Here is a 5,938-nt window from a genome sequence, read left to right as displayed (position 1 = left end):
TTTTTTTTTTTTTGAAAGAGGAGTGGGCTGATTGTGAGCTCAAGTGTTTGTGGTTAGGTACTGTCAAGTATTTTAGGTATCTTCTTGATAACTTTACCACAATTCTGGGGGAATTAAAAACAAACAAATGAAAAACAAAAATACTCTGTGAGTGGCCCTTATACTCTGTGTGTATGTGTTTTGCTGGGATTAAGCCAGGGCATCTTGCATATTAAGTACACTCTCTACCACTGAGATACATCCCCAGCCTGCTCTTATGAATTAAAAACAAAAAAAAAATTTTTGACAGCGTCTCACTATATGACCCTGGCTAACCTATAATTTACTATGGAGATCAGGCTGACCTCGAATTTACAGAGATCTGCTTGCCTCTGCCTCCTGAATGCTGGGATTACAAGTATGTACTACCATTACTTGCTCTCAGTTTTCAAATACCAGCATGTAATAAGAGGAGATAAACCCATGCATTCACCGCACATCTTATGAAATAGCTGTTTTGTTTTGGAGACAGGATTGTTAGATTTTGGAAATAAAAAGGATGGGAGAAGGAAAGACCTCCTGAGCCTTCTTACTGGCCCTTCCACTTTTTTTTTTTTTTTTTTTTTTGGTCTTTTTGAGACAGGATCACCCTGTAGCCCCAGCTGGCCTGGAACTCACTATGTAGACCAGGCTAGCCTTGAACTCACAGAGTTCTGCCTTCCTCTGCCTCCTGAGTGCTGGGATTAAAAGCATATGCGCCACCACCATGCCCAGTCTCCCCCCCACCTTTTTTTTTTTGAGGCAGGTTCTTGCTATATAGTCCTTGAACTTGCTACAGTCCTCCTGCCTCAGCCTCCCATGAGCTAGGTTTTACAGATGTGTACTGTTATGTGCAGCAACAAACATTCTTGGGTGTGTACTTTTTGAATGTCTACACTCATTAACTATTTTCCAAAGTGGTTCTATCTACCATAAGGCTGTTTTTCTAACTTGTCCTCCTGACTTGAAGTGCAGAGAGAGAATGCTGAAGCATAGGATAATTCGTGTTTCCTGACCATGCACTGGATTGCTACATGCTCTCATTCATTTGAAGTTACCATTTTTTACATTTTTTTTCAAATACTTGTTTTTATTTTTATGTGTATGAGTGTTTTGCTTGGATGTATGTAGGTGCATTATGTGCATGTAGTGCTCCTGGAGTCCATAAAGGGCATCATATCCCCTGAAACTGGAGTTAAAGATGATTGTGAGCTGCCATGTGGGTACTGGGAACTGAAAGAGCAGTAAGTGCTTTCTTTCTTTCTTTTCTTTCTCTCTCTCTCTTTCTTTCTTTCTTTCTTTCTTTCTTTCTTTCTTTCTTTCTTTCTTCCTTTCTTTTGGTTTTGTATTATCAGTGTATTGCCTGCATGTATGTAAGTGCACCCATATCATGCAATGCCCCTGAAGGCTAGAAGAGGACATCAGATCTCCTGGAACTGGAGGTAGGAATGGTTGTTAGCCACCATGTGGGTGTTGGGAATTGAAGATGGGTCTCTGCAAGAGCAGCCAGTACTCTTAACTTTGAGCCATCTCTCCAGCCCCAAAGTAAGTGCTTTTAATTGCTAAACCATCTCTCTAGCCCCTATATTTTTACTGTTTAAAATTTTTTATTGGGGCTGGAGTGATGGCTCAATGGTTAAGAACACTTGCTGTTCTTCCAGAGGACCCAGGTACAATTCCCAGCACCCACATGGCAGTTAAGAACTGTATGTAACTCCGGTTCTGGGGCTCCAGCTCCCTCTTCTGGCCTCCACAGGCTTTGCACAACATGGGTGTACTTACATGCATGGAGGCAATACACTCATACACATAAAATAAAAAAAAAAATCATGTCTGTGCATGCATGGCTGTGACTGAATGCCACATATGTGCAGGTACCCATGGAGGCTAGAAGAGGGAGTTTGATTTCTTGGATCTGGAGCCACAAGAGGTTGTGAGCTGCCTGATGTGAGTGCTGGGAATGGAACTCAGGTCCTCTTGAAGAGCAATAAGTGCTCTTAACCATGAGCCATTTCTCCAGTCCCTGCTTTAATTATTTTTATTATTTTTTTAGAACAAGCTCTGATTTTTATTACTTAAAAAGCTTCAAATTTATTTCACTTTCTAACTCTGTGCTTGTGCCTACAACACTTAAATTTATTTTTTTATTTATTTGTTTGTTTATATTTTATGTGTATGAGTGTTTTGCCTCATCCATGCTCACGGAGGCCAGAAGAGGGTGTCAGATTCCATGGAACTGGAGTTATGGACAGTTACTAGCTATCATGAGGGTGCTGTGAACCAGGTCCTCTGAAAGAGCATCCAGTGCTCTTAACCACTGAGCCATCTCTCTATCTCTGAAGGAGAGTGCCCCTCAGACCCCCTCCCTATCCTCTGAGAAAGAGCTGCCCTCCACCTGACTCTGGAAATCCCCTAGATTGTTTGAACTCTTTCCTGGTGCATCTGTTTATGGTTTCTATGGAAATGGTCCAGGGCAGAAGAGGAAGAACGTTTTGCTCCAGGTAAGCTAGCCAATGACTGTATAGGTTAAGGCTCTGGAAATCAGCCCTAGATTGTTCAAACCCTTTTCTGGTACATCTGTTTATAGTTTCTATAGAAATCCCCTGCTCTGTGATTTTTGTGCTTAAAAACCCTGCATTTCCACCGCTCTGGGTCACAGTGCAGCTCCTGAGCCTGCCTATGTCCCCAGCTGGTTGGTCTCACTAAAGCAGTTAAGTTTTCCTAAGTCTTAGTGTCCGAGTGGTCAATTCAGGGAATTCTTCGGAACCCGAACATTTTGGGGGCTCATCCGGGATTCCCTAAAAGACCCTCTGTCTGTTTCCTGTCCTTTTTGTTCTCCATTTGGTGCCTGACAACATCAGATCTGGTTTCTCCCGCAATGAGTCTGCTTTGATTTCTGTTCTGGGTGTCTGGACTTCTGGGGGCTCAAGGGAGAGAAACTGGACACAGTATTGCTCTCTGAGCTGGAGGACGGGGGACACCCTGACCCTTCATCTGAATGATTGACCACTTGTGCCCTCTGGGCCTTCGGTGTCAACCCTAATCGCTCTTATAGCGATTCTCTGATGCACAGCGCCTTTGTTCTGTGTCAGTCAAATCTTGAACAGATCTACCCGATCTGTTTCTCATTTGTCTTTTTTTCCATGTAATCCTTTTCTTTTCCATCATGGGTCAATCCTCTTCATCTGAAGACAATCCCCTTGACTTAATTCTTTCTCATTTAAGGATTTCCAGAAGGCAGCCGCAGTCTCTGGAGACACTGTCTATTTGGGGAAATTCTGTACCCTTTGTTCTCTCAAATGGCCATCTTTTGATATTGACTGGCCCTCCACTGGGTTCTTTGATGTTAACAAATTTTCTTCTGCTCAGGCCGTGATCTTCAGAAAACCAGGACACCCTGACCAGGTCCCCTATGATTCTCACCCCCCATCTGCTCCCTCTCCTTCTCCTGCCTCTCCTCCTTCTCCTGCTTCTCCTGCCTCTACTGCCACTCCTCCTTCTCTGACCACCCCTCCACCCCTTACCCCTCCCCATACATATTCAGGCCAGCCCTATAGGCCTGAGACGACCCCTGCCATCCTTCCCCTCCATGCTATGGCCCCACCAGATTCCTCTGGCTGCAGTTTTCTTGTTTATTCTCCTTTCTTAACTAGTGGTCTTTATAATTGGAAATTACAAAATCCTCCTTTCTCTGAAAAACCCCAGGCTTTAATTGGGCTCCTAGAGACTATCTTTCTTACTCACCAGCCCACCTGGGATGATGTCCAACAACTCCTGCAGGTAGGGAGTCACTCAAACTCTACTGCCAGATTCTTAGTGGGGGGGCAGTCTCCAGGCTGCTGCTAAAAAGCCAACAAATTTGTCAAAAGTCCATTGGGTTTTGCAGGGACAGACAGAGGCTCCAGCACAGTTCCTGGAGAGGCTTATGGAGTCCTACAGGGCTTACACTCCTATTGATCCTGAGGCATCAGAAAATCAACGAGCAATAAACATTGCCTTTGTGACCCAGTCTGCTCCTGATATCCATAAGAAATTGCAAAAGTTGGAAGACTTTGAAGGTAAGAGTCTCTCTGAATTGCTTGAAATTGCCCAAAAAGTCTTCAATAACTGTGAGACCCAGGAGGAACGTGAGGAATGTCACAATCGAAAACTGGCACAGGCTTTGGCTCTAAGAGAAGGGACCTCCAGAAGATATCTGCCCAGAGATCAGAACTGGCAGAGGGGACCAGGCCCTTGGGCTGGCCCCCTAAAGAGAGACTAATGTGCCTACTGTAAGGAGATGGGACATTGGATAAGGGATTGTCCTCAGAAATGTGAGAGAACTCAAAAGTTAGAAGATTGAGGGGATCAGGGCTTATCTCCCCTACTGTAGACCCATACAGGATCTGAGAGAGGTGAATAAGAGAGATATGGACATACATCCCACTGTGTCTAATCCTTACACCCTCCTGAGCTCCCTGGCCCCTGACAGGATGATTTATACCATCCTGGATTTGAAAGATGCCTTTTTCAGTATCCCCTTGGTCAAGGGGAGCCAACCCATCTTTGCCTTTGAATGGCAAGATCCTGAAGAAGTGTTCAGTAGCCAACTGACCTGGACAAGGCTTCCACAAGGGTTTAAGAACTCTCCCACCATCTTTGATGAGGCCTTGCATGAAGACCTCTAAGAGTTCTGAACTTCCCACCCCCAAGTTTCTCTTCTGCAATACATAGATGATTTGCTCCTCACCACCTCTGACCGCCCCTCTTGCCTAGAGGCTACAAAAGACTTGTTGAAGGAACTTCAATGCCTGGGGTACAAAGTGTCAGCTAAAAAGTCACAGATCTGTCAGAAGGAGGTACAGTATCTGGGGTTTCAATTGGAAAGGGGTATGCACAGGCTCTCCTCTGCAAGGAAAAAGACCGTTCTGGACATTCCCTTTCCCCGAAGTCAGAGGCAAGTCAGAGAATTCCTGGGGTCAGCTGGATATTGTCGCCTATGGATACCTGATTTTGCAGAGCTGCCAGGCCTCTATACGAGGTACCAAGGAGGGGGAACCCTCAGCATTTTCCTGGGGAGAAGAACAGCAGGCCTTTGACAGCCTAAAACAGGCCCTCACTTCTGCACCAGCCCTAGTTCTACCTGATGTCTCAAAGCCTACCTTTATGTAGATGAACGGTTTGGTGTAGCGAAGGGCGTACTTGCTCAAACTTTGGGCCCCTGGAAGAGACTGGTGGCTTACCTCTCAAAGAAATTAGACTCAGTAGCAGCTGGATGGCCAGCCTGTCTGAAGATCATAGCAGCCACTGCAGTCCTAGTTAAGGACGCTGATAAGCCACCTTGGGACAACAACTGATTGTGACCACCTCCCATGGTATTGAAGGTGTACTGAGGGCACTGCCTGATCGCTAGCTCACAAATGCAAAATTAACTCATTACCAGTCTCTCCTATTATGTGTGCCCCGCCTGACATATGCAGTGACCAGTGCCTTAAACCCTGCATCCCTGCTCCCTGAGACTGAGTCTGAGACAGCTGTGCATCACGATTGCTCTGAACTGCTGCAGCACATCCAGGGAAGCTGACCTGGTCTCACTGACATACCATGGAAGAACCCTGACTTGGTGATGTACGCAGTCGGGAGTAGTTACATAAAAGATGGAGTCAGGTATGCAGGGGTGGTAGTAGTCACCCAGGAGGACGTCCTATGGGTGGAAGCCCTGCCCAAAGGGGCCTCTGCACAAAAGGCCGAACTGATAGCCTTGATTCAGACGCTAAGACTGGGAGAGGGTAAGACTGTCAACATTTACACTGACAGTAGATATGCTTTTGCCACTATTCATGTACATGGGGCCATCTATCAAGAAAGAGGCCTCCTGACATCAGAAGGAAAGACTATCAAAAACAACGAGATCATTGATTTGTTAAGGGTCATATGGATG

The sequence above is a fragment of the Nannospalax galili genome, unplaced genomic scaffold (assembly GCF_000622305.1).
Source record: "Nannospalax galili isolate Female #2095 unplaced genomic scaffold, S.galili_v1.0 scaffold408, whole genome shotgun sequence".
Taxonomy (NCBI): Eukaryota; Metazoa; Chordata; class Mammalia; order Rodentia; family Spalacidae; genus Nannospalax; species Nannospalax galili.
This window is presented reverse-complemented; position numbering follows the sequence as displayed.